Consider the following 21,298-nt stretch of genomic DNA (forward strand, 5'->3'; position numbering starts at 1 on the left):
GCCCCGCCCCGCCGTAGCCGTTAGAAGAGCGGGAATTGAGTGACTCTTCGGGCAGGCGCCGCGGGTGCTGCCGCGCGGCCAGGGCCTGCCGGAGCGGAGCGGAGCGGAGCGAGAGGCAGCCCCCGCGTGCGGGCTGCCCGCGAAGCGGCCGGGGCGGCCAGCGGGAGCAGGCGGCTGCGCCTTTGCGCCGTGCTGCTGCCGGGCACAGGGCTCCCGCACGGGCCCGCTTGGGAGCTACCGGCGCCGTGAGTCGGGTTAATCCCAGTCCGCTGCTCTAAAAAGCACAGTCGGGGACGGCAAGTGCCTCCTGAGGAAAAGGCCCCTTCAGGGAGACGGAAAGGGCAGAAATGCATTGCAAAAGGACAAGTTTCCTGCTATGAAATTCACGGGAGCGGAGAATTGTTTCTTCTGCAACAGTCCCTCTGTGCCAAGGCCTCAGCACCTGTTCTCTAGTCTGTGCTTGGCCTGGTCCAAAATCTGAGTGCTTCAGTGGGCTTTGGACTGACCGTTTCTGTCAATACCAAAAATATGAGATGCATAAAATACATGAAACTTGTGAACAAGCTCACGAGTCTTCTCTTTCATCATAGACATGCAGGAGATAGCTTGCCTTCCCGCAAGCGTTTTATCCTCATGGAGGTTGATCTCTCCCTAAAAAATTTTCATAGTGATTTCAATAAATATGAGGACATTTTAATTACCAGATGCATAAACTACAGTTCAGTTGATTTCATTAGTTAACCAGGAGATCAGGTTATTGCCTAGGATAGGCAATTTAAGTATCACTGAGGGAGATGTTTGTCTATAGAGAAATGCATTTGGGACACAGTCGTCCTAAATCGTAGTTAAGATAGCACCTCTGAGCAGGGAAGTGAAATAAAATGAAAAAAAAAATAAGTTTAATCTGTGAGAAGTTTGCAAAAGGCTGCATTCTTGTTAGGAAATGATTGCTAAAGAGATGTACTAGGCGTAGCAAGAGATGAAGGATATTTAGTGTCCTGGAAATTAGATGGATTTTTTTTAATTAAAATTGCCATGGAGATGGTTCAAGACAAGGCTCTTGGAAGTTTTATGATTTCATCAAAGCYTCTTTTCTGTTTCCAGTTGATTAGAGACATTTTTAACACATTTTGAACATACTGTTTCGGTGACATTTTAACAGGCTCTGCTATTAACTATTCACTTTTGTTTAAAATCTATGATTGAGCAAATGAATTAAAAAATGGAGGAAAGGAATATGAACAAAAGAACAAAGCTGAGAATTTTGCACATTGTGATGTTCTGATTTGTGATGTACATGAGTAGGTATTGTCAGCATATAGGACTGATTCCTACTGCTGTCAGCAATACATTACAAAATGGTTTCTTTGTATCACAGACTCTGGCTTCATTGAAGTTGGATGATAGGGAAAGGAAGGCATCCTCACCTCTCTGAGCTCACATACTCCTTTTAAGGAAGACAACAGCTACATCCTGTATAGGAGGCCAGGTAAGTGGCATCCAATCAAATTAAGGACTATTATTTTTACAGAAAGAATGGACATTTATAAAAATTGCTTAAAAATCAGTGAAGAAGAGATGTAGAAAGAAGCATGTAACATGCAAGGCAGGGCTACCTTTTCAGACAGAATATTGGTTCGGAACATTTTGAGAGGCTAACCCGGAAGACCCATTATATTCAATTTTGTTTTACAGAAGTGGCATATAGTATAATCATATTTTAACTTGAAAAGATAAGCATACTTAAAGAAAGCATATTAGTCTGGTCTAGCAAATGCATTTAAAGGTCAGATCAAAACTGTTACTGTTACAAGAGTTATAACACTACTATGACATTTACACATTGTTTTTCCAGGTACTTCCCTGTGTCATGGGAAGAGTTTTCTTTCAATCTTGAAATAAAGTTCTATAATTTCTGAAAGACACACACTATTAAGGTAAAAATTACTTGAATGTTTGAGGGGTTTTTACACCTATTTAAAGTTTTAGTTAATCATCTAGCTCAAAGTGTGATGATGGTTCTCATATAATGTTATATTTTAACAATATCAGAAAATCCTTTTTTTTTTTTTTCCCTAGACTCTGGAACTACTTTAAAAAGCAGACAGTAGAAGAAGAAAATGTAAAATTTAAATGCCAGGAAAATAAAAGCCCTCTTCCCTCTTTTCCTTCATAAAGTGTGTGGGGCTGGAGGATTAAAAGCTGTTAACGATGCAGAGCTGTGGTTTGAAACTAGAGATTCAGAGTATGAATTTTTTATAGGTCTTGTGACTGAAAGTTGAAATGCCATAGTGTTTAATAGAGCATTTCTATAGAAATACCAGAGAGGTCATTAGTACAAAATTTGATCTGCTCTACTAGAGGCCTTTACCGTGTCTAATACAGGCATATGCAATAAGAATGAAAAGGTTGTGGATTTGTAACTAAATAGCTTTTCATATATAGAAAAGTATATTCAGAAAGCCAATAGCAGCCTTGGTGTTGGATCAGGAAGAACATCAGTAAAAAAAGAATTCATGTTGCAGATTTCTGAACTGAGCATTTTCTGCCATTAAACCAGCGGAACAGGAAATTTGGCACATTTTATGGACCTTGTGACAGTTTAAAAGCCTCTGCAGTGTTCAGCTCAGTAATCACTTTTCTCCTTTCAGAGGAATGTTTTCATTATTCTTAAAGACAATTATAAAACAAGTCAGGTGTATTTTAGTGTTTTCAATGAGAATGAAAACATAAACGGAAATAGCAGCAAATATGTTAACATAGATACCAAGACAATACATAGAAAACATTATTTAAAACAGAATAAGGCTAAAATAGGTCAGGCTGGAAAAGAATTTTTAATTTGTCAAGTAGAGCAGAAAAAAAAGATGAATCTTCATACCATCCAAAAAAAGAGCCTTTAAGAGCTAATTGTACTTAAGCTTCAATTTAGAAGTTGCTGTTTACATTTTCTAGAAGTCTAAATAAATAGAAAGCAGTATGCAATCTCTTTTCAGTTGTCTCATGTGACAGGACAAGAGGCAATGGGCAAAAACTGAACCACAGGAAGTTCCGCCTGAACGTGAGGGGGAATTTAATCACTGTGAGGGTCACAGAGCACTGAACAGGTTGCCCAGAGGGGCTGTGGAGTCTCCTTCTCTGGAGATATTCAAGGCCCACCTGGATGCAGCCCTGTCTAACATGCTCTAGGTGACCCTGCTTGAGCAGGGRRGTTGGACTAGATGATCTCCAGAGGTCCCTTCCAACTTTACTGATTCTGTGATTTATCTGTGTTCATCTCATTCCTAACTGATCCAGAGGATCTTTAGATGAAGAAATTGTAGAAGCATTTTTAGTCAATGCGAGATAATATGACCAGTTGAAAAGGCACTTTTTAAAATTTGCATGCCACAAGGCTGAAGAGAGAACTATCCATGTCACAAGCTTAGAAAAGCTATTACATTTCTTTCGAAACTGTGAAGTAGTCTTAACTGATAATTTTGTTTCAAAGCATGAAATACTGGGTTATTTTGTAATGAGTGGTTTTAACAATTTTCTTCATTGCTGTACTCAGTCATTGCCTGCTTTTGTAATATCTGTTGGCAAAATGATGTAATTCTTTCCTGGGCCTCCTGTTGTTTTCATATTACATGTCTTAGAGACCAAAATTAGATTATAGTTCTCATGGTACTGCATGAAACAGGATTCAAAAAGTGATTAAGTAAATTCATGAGGGACAGATCCATTGAGGTTTATTAAATACAGAGATTGCTGGAATCTACACTGCTGACATACTGCTATGGGGTGTCCTGTTCCTGTAATTGTCCTCAGGCATCCACTGTTTCAAACAGGATACTGTGCTAGTGAGCACCTGATCTGGTCCAGATCTTAACATAAATAAAAGAAGAAAAATACAGTGATCAAGACTCTCTGCAGTTCTAGTTCGGAACTCTGTCGGGCACAATGTTGTCTTATGTAGGTGATCCTACATTTTACTGGAACAAACCTGGTAAAAAATGAAGCTTTAATGCATATGAAGTTTCCTTTGAGGCCATCCAAATCCTCCCCTCTCATCCCCCCCCCCCCTTTTTTTTTTTTTTTTTTTTTTTTTTTTTTTTTTTTTTTTTTTTTGATGAGCCAGGTTGCAGTACAAGTCTGCTCACAATGCAGACAGAAGAGGCCCCAGTCCAAGTGATCCCCTGGGAAGACTCTGTTCAGCTCACCCGGAGAAACTCATCTTACTTGTCCCTTCTGAGCCCAGTCTTTGCCCAGATAACAGTCCATGTCCTCTGGCTCAGTATTCAATCACTAATCCCTCAAGTAAGTTTCTCTGTCATGAGCTAAATCCTTCCACTCAGAAGTGCACAAAAATACAGTTTGGGCAACTTGGTCGTATTCAGACTATATTAATCTGTAGATAACCACACGTGGAACGTCAACTAGAATAAATTGTTGGATCCGTTGACATTGAGTTGAATGCATCTATTTCTCCTACTGAAAAATCTGTCCCCTACTCTATCTAGTTTATATAACTTTACTTATTTTTAATGATAGTGGCTGAGAATTTTAGGGGGTTTTATTACTATCCTAGAACTGACTCACTGTATAAATTCAGGAAAGGAAGTTAGACCACTGTTTTCAGAACTGGAATGAATCACAGAATCGGTAAGGTTGGAAGGGATCTCTGGAGATCATCTAGTCCAACTCCCSTGCTCAAGCACGGTCACCTAGAGCATGGTAGACAGGGTTGCATCCAGGCGGGCCTTGAATATCTCCAGAGAAGGAGACTCCACAACCTCTCTGGGCAACCTGGTCCAGGGTTCCGTCACTCTCACAGTGAAGAAATTCCCCCTCACGTTCAGGCGGAACTTCCTGTGCTTCAGTTTTTGCCCATTGCCTCTTGTCCTGTCACATGGGACAACTGAAACGAGTTTGTCCCCGTCCCCTTGGCACCCTCCCTTCAGGTACTTGTACACATTGATAAGATCCCCCCTCAGCCTTCTCTTCCCCAGGCTGAAGAGGCCCAGCTTTCGCAGCCGTTCCTTGTAAGGCAGATGCTCCAGCCCTCTGATCATCTTCGTAGTCCTACACTGGACTCTCTCCAGTAGCTCCATGTCTCTCTTGTACTGGTAAGAATGCATTTTAATGCTGCTTTTTGGATAGGTCCTACTTAAGATACCCAAAGCTCCATATTTAGAACTAATGAGAAAACACGGAGTTTACTCAGGAATTATGAGCACTGTGTGCGATGGGAGAAAAAAAACAATTCCCTATTGACTGCTCAAATGCAGATACTCCAAATTAATGTTCACTTCTGAAAAAATAGGCTCTTAACTTCATGTCTTCATTTACCTGTTTAATGTGATGCATCTCACAGCATATTTTGACTGATTGTTTGTGAACACCTTTGCAATTCTATACAAATAAAGCAACTGAGCTGGTTATTAATAAAGACTTAGAGCCCAAACAGTTTAGATCAAAACACATCAAAACAGAAAGATAGTTAGCGTTTGAATCTAAGGTTTAGTTTGGCCCAAATAAATCCAGTATTTTAGTTCAAGCTCATCTTGAATTATCATCAGAAGTAATTTTAACTCAGTTAATCAAGAACTAACATTTTAGATGAACAGGTATATTGGATATTTACTTCAGAAGGCTCACATTCCAGCTTAAGGTATCCTGTCTTTTAATTAGAGATTCTATTACTATCTCACTTGACCTTGGCTTTTGTTATAACATGAAACAAGATTCCCCTCTTTAGGTACTCTAGCTTTGAGATAACTTTTCCAAGATTAAAAAGAAAGACTTTTTAAATTTAAATATAACAAATTTGGTCTTTTTATATTACCAGAATCCAAGCAGAACTAAAGATCCTTTATTACCTGTGTGCTGTTATATCTTAAGTCCAGGATCTGTTCTTTAATTCAAAGACACAGCTGAGATTTGTCACATATATTTTGCTTCTTACTGCATTCACTACACTGACTTCTAGTATTTATGTAAATGCTACTTTTCTTAATTTTTAGAAAGCGCTATATTTAAAGTATTTATTATCACACTTGCCATTACTGTTCACTTAGGTACCTTTTCTTTAAGTATTCTGAGACAGATTCACCATTCCTCATAAGAATTCCAGTCAGCCTCCTTGGGGCCATCTTGCATGCTGCCAAGTCATCTTTCCCAGAGTTGAAATTGTTTTAGCTACTTCCCCTAACACATTTCACGTGTAATTACACTATGGTCAATATATTTCAGATGTTCTACAACCTCAGATTTTCTTTAATACTTGGCTTATTTCCTGGATTAGCCCAAAGCAGCCTCTAGCTGATGTAGAAGCTTCAAGAAACTGCATTAAAAAGCAATTTTCAGTTGGTATAAGGACTCAGCAAGTAAAGAGTTAATATTTCAGAGGTGAAAATAATTTTTCAGATGACCATCCCTGTGAGGCTGTGTGCGTCACTTGCCCTTCATTAGAAGTGTGATTATGTACATTAGTTGACAGGTAGTTGGTTGCTTTCAGGTCTTGTGACGTGGCTGGGTTGTGGTTTCTCCAGTCTGAGAGCGTGCAGTTGCAGTACATCTGCTCTGTCTTGTTAGCATCCAAGTAAGCTTTGACAAATCTGGCCACAGCGAGAAGCTTTCTCAGTTCTGCTGGAGGTTATCACTCCTGCAGTAAGGTCAGAACTGAACCTGTTTCATTCCTTCAGCCATTTCAGGGCAGAGCCTAGACTGTTTATTAGCCTTAATTGCCATTAAGGGGTGGAGGAAAGGACTGCTTAGTGCTTTAACAATCCAAGAACAAGATCTGTATTTTGGTCTCAGTAGAGTGCTTGCTTGTGCAAATACTCAGTAACCCAATTTCCTTAGCTACAGCTTGAGATCAGTGATATGCTGTGGCAGATCTTGTATTTCTCTAGCTGCTCACTAACTCCCATGTACACTGACATAGGTTCATCTGCAAAGAAATGTAAAATAAGGGAACGGGATAGACTTTTGAAGGAAACCGTACTGGTTCTTAAAAGCAGAGGGAAATCTCAGAAATATTAGCCCAGATCCAGAGATTTCTTGGAAAATGAAGATTCTGGGATTTATTTTTTATTTACTCTTGCCTCTGATCCCCTCTAAGTTTCATGTGTCATATCAAGACACTGAAAAGATGTTCAGCTCAAACTCATTCTACTAAGAATGTGTGGGCCTTGTAACCGTAGTACACAGGCATGCCTTTTCACTTGCAATCTAGGACTCCACAGACTTGGTGGTTAAAGGCATCCTTGTGGGTAGTCTCACTAGCTACACATAAAAGCTGTCCATCTAGACACATGTATACACATTTTTTTCAGCTGAACCTAGTGCATATATCTGAAGAGATCATTTAATTTTCTCTTCTTTGGTCAGCCAGCCCCCCTGCCCTGGCCTGACAGTTTAAAACAAAATGAGAAGCTTTAGCAGGTATTTTTGATAGAAATAAATATTAAAAAACAAAAAAATGTACTTTAGAGGTTTGCCTCACAAGGACTAAAGTAAAGAAATCATTTCCCTAGTTCCCATAGCAAGCTGAAAGATGGCCATTTCATCTCAGTTCCTTATATGAACTCAAGGCCATTTGAGCATGGAAAAGTAGTTTGGCTTGTTGCTTGGTCTTTTGTATTAGTAGTAAGCTAAAGAAAAGTAAACAGAAAGACTAATTTACCTTTTCTGGTTGCTGTACTTTCCTGTTTTCACAACAACCTTCCTATGGCTATATCGATTCTTCTGTGTTCAAAGACCGAAAAGATAAAACATGAGTATTCACATGACTAATCTTTAACCAAGTAGTTTTATTGCCTTCACAAAGTGTTTTTGCACAAATAGAGGTAGTTTGTCTGAAGGATATGGCCTTAAGAGTAGATTTAATGAAAAAAGCTAGTAGTTACAAACCTAAAGCAATCTAGGCGATTCCACCTAGATAATTGTGATAACATAAGATACTCTGTTCAGCTATGTAAGCAAATAGCTATATTACTGAAATCATTTACTAATGCATTTTAGCTGAGAAAGCATACTGTTACAATTTCTGTCTTTATCGTGTTAGATTTTAATTGTCTAGTTTTGTGCTACAGTCTGTGCTTCTGCTGCTCAGAATCTGTTTGAAGCAAGGCAAACAGGCCAAATTTAAATTCACCTATAAACTCATCTCTTCTTCAGTTTCTACTCATATACACTCTCATGTTTCATACATGAAAAGTATCACTTAAAAGGATAGCAGCAATCTGTAGAAATTTTTACATCTTTGAAAGCTGTTTTACCCATGTGATACCAGAGATATCTAGCCTTATGTTTCAACACTAATATTGCACCATGATACTTTTTCATGCTTTCTAACTTGTTTGTGCATAACATACTAGCAGGGAATGACTAAATGAATTACCTAGGCAAGCTACTCTCTAGAACATACAGGAAAGTATCAAAAATAATGTAGAAAAATGAGTTTGATTTTTTTCTGTAATATTGGTTTATCAGTAAAAATGTAGACAAAACCCTCTGACAGAAATACGATTTAAATCAGTGTTCTTCATTTTCAAATCCAAACTACAGACAACGGGAAAAAAATCAAATCATTTCATTTTAACTGAGGAATAATTTTCACATTTTGCAGCAGACGGTGTTCACATAGCTTCATTAAACCAGAAGGCAAAACTCACATATATTCCTACAGTTTGCATTCAGTTTGATTCCCATTACTTTTCTGGCCACTTAGTGTTGTTTAGAAGAATACTGAATAGACTAAAAGGGTAGAATTCTAGTCTACATGTAAAAAACAGTGAGGAACTTGTCTGCTCTTGTCAGTATCTCAGCAAATTATTTATGAATTCCTCCCATTACCAACCTACAACTTCAGTTATTCCAGTAATTTTAGAAGAATGTCTCAAATCACAGCTGTCTGAAATGCATTTACACTTCTGTTTGAATTTGCTTATTGAGCTCTCAGTCTAACAAAAGGAAAAAATGAAGTAAATATTTTTGATATGAAATTCAAAATAAACCCTGAAGAAGCTTGGCTTCCTGAATAATTTCTGCAAAAATTTGTCATCCGTACAAGGCTATTTAACCCAAGTCAATATTAAGAAGAGCCAAGAAAATGAAAATTGTCATATAAAAAGTGAAACTGAAGTTCTGTTAGGGCTGCAGTTCCATCTACAGTTATTTTTATTGGCATGGATAAAGCTTAGAATATGGTAATGAAAACTTCTTTTTTTTTGGCCAAGATTTTCACTTAACAGCTTTTCTCAGCAGCATTTTATCAAAACAATTTTTTTAAAAAAGCAGTCCGTGTTACTRTATAAGCACTAGCAATAGATTTTCTGCTTTCAGAACTGTGGCCTGATCAACTAGGCTTAAAGACAAATAAAAACTTCAATGAAGTCAATACATGGTATTTCCCTTTTTAAAAAATATTCCAAAGTTGTGCACTGAAACTACTGAGATTTTGCTGAGAGAGTTCTAGATTCATAAACTATCAACCAAATGTATTACAGCCTTTATTTTTATAGTGGAATTTCTACATATATCACTCCAATTGTATTGATCATTAGTACTTTTGCTTTGGTAGARGCAAAATGTGTTAAATAATGAATACACTGCAAGAAACTCTTAATGGAGTACTAAACTACACATTTATATTTTTTAAAGAGTTAAAAAACAGAATAAACCCCATCTCTATTGTTTCACAACCCGTATGCTCCTACATACCATCTCATGCAAGGGGAGTACTGTCAGCTTCCACTAGTCTGAGAGAAAAATGTTGACTATGTGGAATATAATTGATGCACATAAAGTCAATGGCTATAAGAGAAGTTTCCGTAGCAACATTAAGAACTGATATTTTTAGATGTTCTACCTTAATCCCATGTTCAGGTTTTTTTGAACACAGATCTTAACTATTTCCATTCCAGATGCTGCAAAGACCTAGTCACCAAACAAAACCTCATTGTCAAGACATGAAAAGATGATCCCTGCCTTGTTCTTCCACAGATTATCGCATGTTTTCTTTCCTTTACAGTAAGTATCAACTGAATATTGCACAGTTATTTATCAAAATGCAGCTGGTCTGGAAAAATAACTTGCAAGGACTCCCTCTTCTCTTGGGAGGAAGAAAAAATATGGGAATAGAAGGGATCAAAATAGGGGAAGCTGAGCAGATTGCAGCCAAAGATCCCCAAACTAATGGCACAAAATCAATGGAAAAGGGATAGAAAAACAAGAGGCTGACAGGATGCTTCATGCTCAGKAGCTGGATTGAGAGGAGGCAGAGAGAGCAGGTATCACGGTGAGGAGGGAGGAGTTGGAAAGTGTCTCCCAGAGCTCCTAGCTTCCCCATGCTGGGAGGGGGGCTGCCCACGGACCAGCAATGGACACTGCAAGAGAGGAGCAGCTACAGGAGCAGAACCTTGTTAAGGGAGGAAATACAACAAAAAACAATCCATTAGTTTTTTCTCTTTGATCAAAAATGGCTGCATTTGTAGGAGGAACAAGAAGAATGATAATATTTTTCTGAGAAATGAAGCAGATTTTTTTTTTCTTGCCCAGCCTCCTTCAGGACTGTTTCCCGAGAGCCTCATCCCCCAGTAATTCCCATGTAAAGACTGAGATAATGCTGACATAGATTCCCAGACTTCCTCCTACCTAGCAGTTTTCTTAATCAGGATTATCCCATTGCTTTTCCTAGCTTTATAATCCTCCAAAGAAGTTAAAGTAGTTTGCAGAGGGAATGCAGATTCCAGGCAGGTAAAACAGGTAGAGAGTGAGCTAAGATCAGACCTGGTTAGCATGGTAGCTGTGGTTTTACTTCTGGAAGGAATAGAAAGCTCTTTCTCTTCATTGTTAATTTCTTAAAAGACAACTGGCAATAATACACAGTAGTGCACAGTTTTGGATTTCATTAATAATCTATAAATACAAATACTGGGTAAAACAACAACCCACCTAGGTTTGTTAATAGACTTCCGAGTTGCTATTCTCTTGTTAATTAGCTTAAAACTCATGAACACCTCTGCTCATTCTCTGAAGAAAGTTAGACACAAAGGATACCAAAGGCAGCAGAAGAAGCAATCATAGATTAAAAAAATACATAAATTAAATGCTGAGAACGATGAAAGAAATAATAGCTGAAATAAGTAGGATTTTGACAACAAGCCTTGCCCAGAACAGAATATCCAAGCCAGGATAGGCAAAAAAAGTGAGCCCTGTCACATGCTAAATCTCTTCAAGGGAGGCCAGAGTTCTTTAGCAGAGATTTAAAAAGAGATAAATCGTGATGTGAAAGAATTGCCTGGGAGAAGCTGTTTATCAGCCTTCTTGCCTCTCCTAAAAGCATTATATTTGGGGAGGTTCTATCTTTTTCCCCTTTTTCAGCAAGAGAGCACAGATTTCTTCAGCTGATTACAGTTCTGTTCTGGATGGCAGTCATCCAAGAAGCTCTCCTGTCTTAAGAACCAAATCCCCTTTCACTTATACGCTTGGCAGTCTTACTGAGAAAGCCTGGGAGGGAGTCTGTCAGTGTCAGTTTGGCTGAGCTTTCCATATCTCTAGGAAAAGGGCAGCCATCAGCAGCTATGTAAATGATTAATACAATAGGTACAAATAGCAGCAAAGCATGTGTGAGAGGAGAAAAGTATATGAAGGTATAGGACCAACTGCAAAGTCTGTTCAGGATCCATGCATAACAGCAGCTGGACAGGCTGCTAGCTGTAGCCTGTTTTAGCATAGGTTCATAATGGGGGTAATTGTCTGTGTTTGATTTTACACAGGAGATTTGTGGGCATTAATACTTCCTCTACACCATTTGCTCAGCATATCTGATGCTGTAATTTGAGCTCGCCTGCTTTCTGAGTGGTAAAAGGGCACTGTCAAGGACATTTTTCAAAGTCAAGTTATTTGTAAATTGTACGCCCAATTATTTGTAAAATCCTTGCAAAACAGGGAAATTATTCCCTTGCACAAGACCAACTTCTTTTTTTTCCCTACAGTTACTCTCATAAACCTGACTCTTCTATAATAACTAGTTTTTTAGCATCTTTTATTGGAAAGATCCATTTACTGGGGGACACAGAGTTCATATGACACAAGATAGATGCTGTTACAGGCATGCAACTGTTCAAATTTTAGTGAACAAGGAAATCACCGAGGCAAAAGAGAGGGATTTAGAAACAAGTTATTGCTACTCTGGCACATATCATCCACTCTTCCTTTCTCTTTCCTCCAAACCTTCAGATTCTGGTAGTGTCGGTAGTAGTATCACAAACTGGTTAGTTTTCATTTGGGGGGTCTCTTTTTTTTGGCCATAACACCATCTATAGGAAATGGTTTTAGTCAGAGGTAAAGAACATGCCCTTTATCTCCACTTGTTATTCTGGCTGAACATTTTATTCTTGTTTTATTCTGCATCTGGACTCAGCTGGCATAGCTTACAGGGTAATTTTGCTTTGGATCTGGGCAGTATTTGGATTCAAGGGCAGTATTGTATCAATTTAGGTACCAAACATGGAGACAAAGGACTACTAGACTGCTGAGCCGAGATTCGTGCCATGACATGAATTCTTCTTTTCACCGAACGGCACAGCCAAGTCTCTTCATATCTTCAGAAGGTATTTTGCTATTTGAATCCTTTGAAAAGATAGAGCTTAGCTTTTAAGCCTCAAAGTCACACCTTTAGGTTTGGGATAAACGTATTTACTAAAATTACAAGCCATTTAGATAGCTTCTTAATAAARGTTATGTAGATATGTCCAGGACAGCTAGAATAAATAACCTTCATCTACCTGAATGTTGCTCTTGTTGCAGACCACTGCTACAGGAAACTGCATTATACTCTATCAAAAGAATACAGGGCCAAGTGAGGGTGCTGCGGTTGCTAACACTGCATTTCCTTTTGCTGTGGTTTAGTGACTCATCTTTTACACTTCTTTATTATCCCATTTACTGGCAATACAAAGTGCTCTTTTCTGATAGAGAAACATTTAGAAATAATGGATTTTGGTAAACAATACAAAAATGACTCTTCCTAGCCATTAAAAATTTTAGCTTCAGAGCTTTTTTGAGGAATGCATATCTTCATACAAGCACATTTCCTTTCCATACTCCATTGCTTATGCATGGAACCCAACTATAAGTAGTTTCAGCAATACTACTGATGTACTTCAGTGCTTCAGTTGTTCAGAATCTCTGATGGATAATGAGAATTTACAAGGTCTGATCCTTAGCATTTGAAGATTTCATGTTCAATGAATCTCATACATTTCTTTTCACTTATTTTTATCTGAAAAAATACCACTGTAGATCTTTTTGACATTGTCTTGGTTTACCTTTTTTTTTTTTTTGGCTGGCACCTGCTTGCTTATTAGCTCATTTAAGGAAATTAATCAAGTCCTGATTTGGTCTGACAGACAGTATGTATGTTCTTGCATACTTAGATGAAGTAGCAGAAGGGGAACTTGATAACTGTAGCCTATCACTTTGTAAATGCAATGAAAACACCAGCAAGTAACTGAGTGGATAAAAAAGCACATAGAAGATGGTCATAATCAAAGAAAAAGAAGTATTACCTAATCTTTTTCTTTTCCTTTTTTCTTTTCTTTTTAATTAAGTTTTGGATACATTCCAGGTCATTACTTAAGTGCCTGCAGAGTTAACTACACAGAGACTTAGTTTCATCCCTCAGGTTCCCTGTACCCTGTATACATGAAAAGCCTCACTGACCAACCAACAAAAAAGTGTGATTCTTTGTGCAACTTCTTCTGGAGATACAGAAGTAGTCATGGCCTGAAGAAAAAAACAGAGTGTAGAACTTTATCCCCACAGTACTTTTAGGGCACTAAGCAGTGAAACTTAGTTTTCCTTGAGTAACAAAAGTTGCAAAGCCAGCACATACTTTCTCCAGAGCAGATCAGTGTCTGCAAGCTAGAAAGTAGAACAGAAGAGTAAAAAACATTAGACCATAACATATTGTCAAGCTTTGTCCAGCCCCATTTCCTGTAGTGTGATATCAAATCTAGCAACACAGGAATACTGGAAAACCTAAATTCAATTCCTTCACAGGCCATAATATGCCATTATATCTTATCTATATGCTTGGATTCAGTGCTACTTATTGACGGTAATAGGAAAGCTTTAGAGTTGTGTAGGCAAACCCAGGTAACTATTAGAAGATTTACAGCTTTCTCCTTTTTTGCCACTTTATTAAACATTGATCTAGAACACATCTAGAAACATTGATCAATAGCACAAGGAAACTTGCCTTCACACATTAAAAAAATACACATCATCAAATTCTTTTTTTCGTCTATGACAACTGCCACCTTCACCAGAAAGCCCAGTCCCGATTTCTTGCCATTTATTTAAAATCATGAGTACATTTCCCACTACTATATTTAGTTTCCTCATCTGTAGATAATGAAGAGCACTACAATGAATCATTTTCTTTGGGAGAGGTCCTAAGAGGACAGCTGAGAGAAGGTAAGAAATACCCAGCAGATGTTACACTTGTCTGCATTGACATGTGAGAGGCCTGTGAGAGGTCCACTTAAAATCAGCATTGAATCCAGTTACTCCCAACGGCCTTTGGGAGATCCACTTTTTCTAGCAACAGCATGACAAAGCAAGTAACCTACTTCCCAATTGTCTCGACAGCTGAGACTTTTCTGGCCAGACTGCACAAATTCCTTTAACAAAAGTTAACATATAGTTTTGTACCATATCAGCCTTTTTGTTTTTCTGTTATTGCTTCGCAGTTAGCAATTACTTTATTGGTCCCTTGTGCAGGCTGCAAGACAGAGTTTTCAGTTCAGTGCTGCATTAGCTACTCAGAGTATRCCATTATGCATTGTTTGCGTTTCCAGTGTATAAAGAGAGAGGGCTTTCCAGCAGAGGGAGGGAAAAAAAACCTATAGGGRAAAAAGTAGGGGTTCAGATACTGTTTCCCCCTCTGCAAACACTGTGTTCTTTTCTTCACATGGGGTTAGGAGCATGAGGCAAAGGGTGAATTCCAGTGCTACCACAGTCCTTCCACTGTTAACAATTGCCCCTGCATCGCTCCACTATTTTTGTTCCAAGCACCTACATGAAACTAGACATCTGTGCAGTTTTATTGTTTCATCCATATCCAGTTCAGCACAAGCTGGCCTTGTCAGTGGAGCCAGGCAATGCTAAAACATTTATTTACCTTTTTGTTGTTGTTTATCAAGGAAAAAAAAAATCCATTTTCCTTCACAGGATTTACTTTTGAGGAAGCTCAAAGGATTCCATCATTCCCTCTTCATTTCTTTCTATGGAAGAAAAAAAAAAAGCGAGAGAGATACAGCCAGCATGACAGTATAGACAAAGTAGTTCTCTCTTCCACATGCGGAAGAACTGAATCTATATGTTCTGTATCTCTAGCAGCAGATAGCTATAGTAAATCCTTCCCCACAGTGCTAGGGACATTAAGGTTTAGCAAAAGACAGAGGCACCCAAGCACAAACATACCTCACTCAGGGCTGCGTGTCACTATATGATCAGTCATCAACTCTTCAGCTTCCAGCTGCCCCAGTTAGCTACTACCCTACCACCATATTATGCTCTCTCCCCTCCCCATACAGATGGATGACCCAAGGACTATATCCCTTCTAGGAATTTTAAAGGTTAAAAAAAAAAAAAAAAAAAAAAGCCCACCCTCCCCCATCCCTTTTCTGGTTTCATTTCTTAGTGAACCGACAAACCTACAAACTCTTAAATGTTTCTATTTGCTCTGAATTCAGCCAAGTTTAATCCTATTAAGACAGGACAATTAGCACCTGCTAGACTTACACTACCTCATAAAGATTCTGCTAGAAACCAGGATTGCTCATTTATTTCCTTCTTCCTTACTTTCAACTGCTGTACCACCTACCTAGCACCAATTGTCTAAAGCTCTCCACTTTTAAGTCCTCCTTTGCAGTCTAATATCTTCCTCAGATATATAGACAAGTCAGATATCGATTAATGGCAGTATGTTAACTCTCCCATTGCTGATAGGGTGTTTCAGATCCTATTACAGCAGGATACCCAGGTATCCTTACATCTGTAAGTAGTGCAGAGTATCTATGGAGATAGTCCCTGTCTAAAACTTTCCCCTTCTGTTTCCTTATTAGACATCAGACTTCTAGATAATAATGAACTTCTCAGTCTGTTCAGCACATTAGGAGAGAGGTGGTAGTTTTATTGCTGCAGTATCAGTAAGTTCCTTGAATATAATACTCACAATTAATTAAGAAGTCACCCCAAAGTTTTCTGAAAGAAGCAGAATCAGGCTTTTCTGAAGATACCCACCTCTACTAGAAACTAATGTGAAAAATCTACCATATGATTAAGTACTAGCTGAATATTAATAATTATATATATATATGGTACTTTACCATTAAATAATATGAGCCTACTGACATCTGTGTCTTATTTGTAGCCCTAGCATCTTTTAATCCTAATCATGGCTAAGTAAGTAAACAAGCATTGCTGAAAATGGGAGAAGAAGAGAAATAACTGCCATCCTTATAATCACAGAACAAAAGGCCACATGCTAGAAATGTCAGTCATCATATCCTTAAGCAACCACACTAAGCAGACAAGTAGTATATTTCATTAAGCTATCATGTCAATAAAGTATCAGCAGGATCTGAAAGTCTGGCTTAAATGCCCCTGCTTTTTAGTTTCTATGTATACATTTTTAGACTCTGTACATATTGTCACTCCCCAAAGCACCTATATCCTAAATGTAAACATTGGGTAATGAAGGGAGTTTTTACCCCAATACTTCCCATAACTAAGAATTAAAGTTTAGAACTTTGTGCAAAATCTGTTGTTTAGGTGCCTGAATGCAATACCCTGGCTCAAGTGCAAACAAGTACACCAGTGTCATAAAACAAGCAAGAACATTACCAAAGCTCAAGGCTCAAGACTGCAGTGTAATGAGTCACTTACTAAGCAGCAGTGGAGCCACATGCTCTTGGCCTGCCCCCTGTTTGAGGAAAAATGTGTTCATTTAAGTGTCAGTGAAAAAGATTTAAGATAATACATTTTTGCCTTGTGTTTGTGAGGGTCTAGAAGTATGCGTGTGGTTGAGCCCCCAGCGTTGASTAACACATAGTACCTCAGTAACTTGATTATCTCTCTGAACCCAGAACTGAACCACAGCAGTCAGTTAAGATTAGAATTCAACAGAAAGCAAGAGACTGTCAGAGAGTTTGTAAATCTAACTCCTTAAATTGCAAKTGAGCTCCAATGAGAAGCAGTATTTTATTGCAGATTTACTTTAGAGACACCATGTCAGCATTTTTGTAAAGAAAGGCCTATTGTCTCACAGAGGGAGTTGAGCATTTCCTATTTCACAGTTAGTAAGTAAAAAATGTTTTTTACATTGCTCATGATGTGCTATTTTCCTGACTACAAAGTAGACTGGTTAAGTATTCTTCTAATGTACTGAGAGAAGCAAGTTCTTCTGCAGGTTCCCTAAACTGTATGAAACAGCTGATTCACTAGTCTGTGGTCTGCTTCATGTTCTAGTTCAGGAACTAAGGTACTCTATATTCTTGGATCAGGCACCAGGAAAAACAGCGTGGTCCAAGAAAGGGCTCCTATTTTGCTCAAGGTCAAAGAGCTATCTGAAAGCTTAAAATATTTAGCACATTGTAGTACAGAAAACCATGTTTATATGATAAAAGACAAAATTGCTTGTAATGTAGGATTGCAAAGTTGGACTCAGACTGCCTAGATCTACGGCTAACCAGAACTATACAGTCTAAATTTGCAAGGTTCAGCTAGACCTATTACTAAAACACTGGAAATATGCTATGAATGTTTTACAGTATCTGCACTGGGAAACTGCATATTTCATACACATTTCCCTCTAAAAAAGAGAAAAAAAGCTTTATTAGTAGCTCCCTTACCCCTTTATATATGAATCATGACATCTGTACAACTCTATATAGTGCAGATAGTCCCTTCATTCAGGCAGCATGGTCAGATAAAGTATAAGAAGCCAAACAGAAAAAAATAGAATCCATCTGGGATTCACAAAGTTCTTTGACAATACTGATAAAAACAAGCTGCCAACCTGCATAAGCATTAGAAGTTCTTCCTTAAAACCTTTATCCACTTTATTCTTTTTAAAATATCTGATAGAGTGAATAAAGCTTCTTTAAAAAGTTCAGCCCAAATGGGAGTGGACATACTTCATTATGTGGGCTGGAGCCCACATAATATGGGCAATAATATGGGCAATTGTTCCAAAGAAAATTTGTTGCACTAGCCCCTGAAAAAGCTGATTTGGGTGGATTTACTGTTTTTCTCCACTCCCTTGACAGTATTATTTATAAAAATGATACAAAGATTTTTGCATACACAATACTTTTAGCAGGTTTTGTAAGTATGTAGTAAATCCAGATAACTCTGTTTCAACCCAAAATAATTACAGACACCTCATAAATGGCCACTGGATGTCACTACTGATCCATTTCAGAGAACCATAAGACTTTCACAAGAACAAACCAAAAAGTCCTAACTTAGAGAAAATAAAATACTATTTTCCCTATGAATATTGTTAATGATAGATTGGTAGCTCATTTTCCTAAGTCAGAATAGCACACCTGACACCTTCTTTATAAAAGCAAAGCAACACATGAACAGGGTGTTTTCTTACATTATCAGACAAGATCCTATCATGGAGGAAGAGGCTTCAGGATCAAGGGGAAGAAATTGAGGCTTTTAGAGTGACAATACCACATCAAGGTCAGCAAGCAGCAAGAGGAACTCCAAGCAGTCTAAGCTCATGAGCTAGGGGACACTAGGAGACAGGTGGGAGTGGGTGCTGGTCAGGTGCTCAGTGTTTCCCTGCAGCTGATGCTAAATAGCCAGGTAATCACCACCCTTCTCCTTATCTCTTCTATGAAAACAGTGCAAATCTACGGGGGGGGGGGGAGCGGGAGCAAAGGGCTGATCTTCTGTATTATACATTTCAAAGAGAATCAGAAACAAAGTGCCTGCCAGGTCATTAAAGACCAGTCCTGTCTAGGTCAAGTCCACTGTGTTGGGCACTTGCATAAACATAAAGTAAAAGACAGGTTTGCTTCTGAAGATATGTGATCAAAGAAGGTAACCGGTAAAAGGACAAATTGATTCCTTTCTGTGAAAACTTTTCTCTACTCTGTTGGAATGCTCCTAGATAGGAGGAGAGGGCAGTCTGATATGAATAGATGAATTAGGGCACTGGGAAGGGAAAAGAGAAGATTTGGGTAAGACTGATTTTACAGAGAGGTGAGAAAAAAGGAAAAAATGAAGGACATACTGGTTAAGTCACGTGGAAAACATCATGAAACCAGAAATTAACCTCAGTTCTCTGAGACATCAGGCCAGATCATACACATTTATACACTAATGRCAGTGTTCTGGAAGGTCTGACACCACTAACCACCTCTGGCCAGTTCAGTGCTCTGCTGAACACTGCTGGGCTTGGGTCTGTCCCACACTGCAACAGTCCCACTTCATGTCCAGGTTGCTCAGTACTTCCCAGGAGAAGGCTTTATTTCCCATTCCATATAATGTTACTAAACTTTCATCATTCAAGCTGAAAATTTCCATGTTAGATTTCTGCCTCAAGCTGAAAAAAGGATAAAAATATTCATCTATTTTCCAAGAAAGAAATTTGAAAGAAAAATCATATATGCTCAGTAGAGACTTCTAGAGATTAATAATTGGATTCTTCTAAGATTTGTTCCTTTCAGGCAAACAGAACAAACCCAGTGGTTCCCAAGCTATTTATAGACCAGCCTCAAATGCTCCAGCACTGGGGAACTGGGGTTTAGGCTTATATTTTAGTTGCCATTTCCAGTTGCTTACCATTTCCAGAGTCAGACCACTCCCCAAAACTAAAAGGAAAAAGCCTTTCTTGGGCTTTCATTCATCTCTACCTTGGCTGCATCCAGCTAGGCAAATGAAGAGAGGTGACCAGCCAGATATGAACACAAAGGGGGCAGGAACTGGAACAAGAAAGTAATAGCTGACGTGAAGATTTGGATGAGAAAGGGATTTTATGGAGAAGGATGAACCTGGGACCAGATGAGCTTAAGAGATGTAGAGAAAGCCTAAGCTAAGGAATCAGACAGCTATGGTAGAGACCCTGAAGCTGGATGACAGCCTGGAAGGAGAAAGGAGAGTAGGACCAGACATACAGAAGTATGAAAACTCTATTTTATGCACAAGGTGTAATTAAATTATGACAGGCAACCAAAATTTAATGCCTTTGAACTCCTTCTTGCTACCTTAGAGTATTTTAAACTAAATTTTAAGTGTGTTTTTTGAGTAGGTTTCTTCCTCTTGTGAATCAGTTTGGGAGGCAGGGGTGGTTAGGGCGGTTCAGATATTTTCAGAAGCAGAGGACTGGTGAGTTCTGGAATTCTGGAGCTTCATTACAGGAGCAGAGTATGGCCTTAGAGCATCCTCACCCAACCCAAAAGATTGGTCTAGTGTGGATTRCATCAATTTGATGAATTACTTGTAGTGACCTCGCCAGATAAAGACTATGGTGACTAACACCCAGTTATCTAAGAGAGCTGTGGATCTAATGGGATTGAGCTAAGGGTCTCCCAGGCACCAGGCTCAGCAACAGCCTACCAACCCACTGAGCTCATCGGAAACCTGAGAAACTCATCTGATTTCTGCTGGGAGGTTCGTTTTGATTTAATCAACCTGGAATTTTGCCAGTGGAATTTTTTCCTCTCTGAAATTTCCAAGCAGTTCTACTAAAGGCTAAAGGATAGCACAAGAAGCTCTTTCTGCATAGCTTGTTTTTGCCTCCTATTTCCTTACATGCAGAACCATATTCATATCGTGGGGAAATGGCATTACATCCTTATATGAAGAGCTATATTAATGTCATGGAAAATGAAAAGTATTCATGTACCTACATGCAAAGAGGATACACAAAGCAGGTACTTCAGTTTATCAACTGACTGCTCAGGAAAAGAAGCAGCAAGACCATGCACATGGAATGTCTTTTTCACTCTAATAGTAGAAAAGCTACTTTCTCTCTAAGAAGGGGCAACCAAGTGGAGCATATGTCACTTTTCCAGGGTGGCTGGAAGTCTAACTGGGTGGAGGAAGAAAACAAAAAGTACTAGAGAATACACAGTGCCATTTTGGCCAGAATATGTCCATCATTACAGACCCTGACTTTCTTTACACATCCTGGGAGAACCAAGCAGGCAGCAAAGCTCAGCCATTGTACCTCAGTCCTAATATACTGCAGCAACTGTAGGTGTCAGTGGCTTTTAATACAGAA

General features: G+C 38.7%; 1 long non-coding RNA gene across 1 annotated transcript; it reads left to right on the forward strand.

Moving 5' to 3' along the window:
- Positions 1-66: 66 nt before the first annotated feature.
- On the forward strand, positions 67-17,412 carry LOC146587748 (uncharacterized). Its single transcript, XR_014897591.1, has 5 exons — positions 67-1,489; positions 9,912-10,017; positions 12,490-12,602; positions 14,404-14,469; positions 15,226-17,412. It is a non-coding gene; the product is annotated as an uncharacterized LOC146587748 (long non-coding RNA).
- Positions 17,413-21,298: the final 3,886 nt, after the last annotated feature.

This window comes from Rhea americana, unplaced genomic scaffold (genome assembly GCF_003343005.1).
Source record: "Rhea americana isolate MKP2758 unplaced genomic scaffold, rheAme1 scaffold_57, whole genome shotgun sequence".
NCBI lineage: Eukaryota > Metazoa > Chordata > Aves > Rheiformes > Rheidae > Rhea > Rhea americana.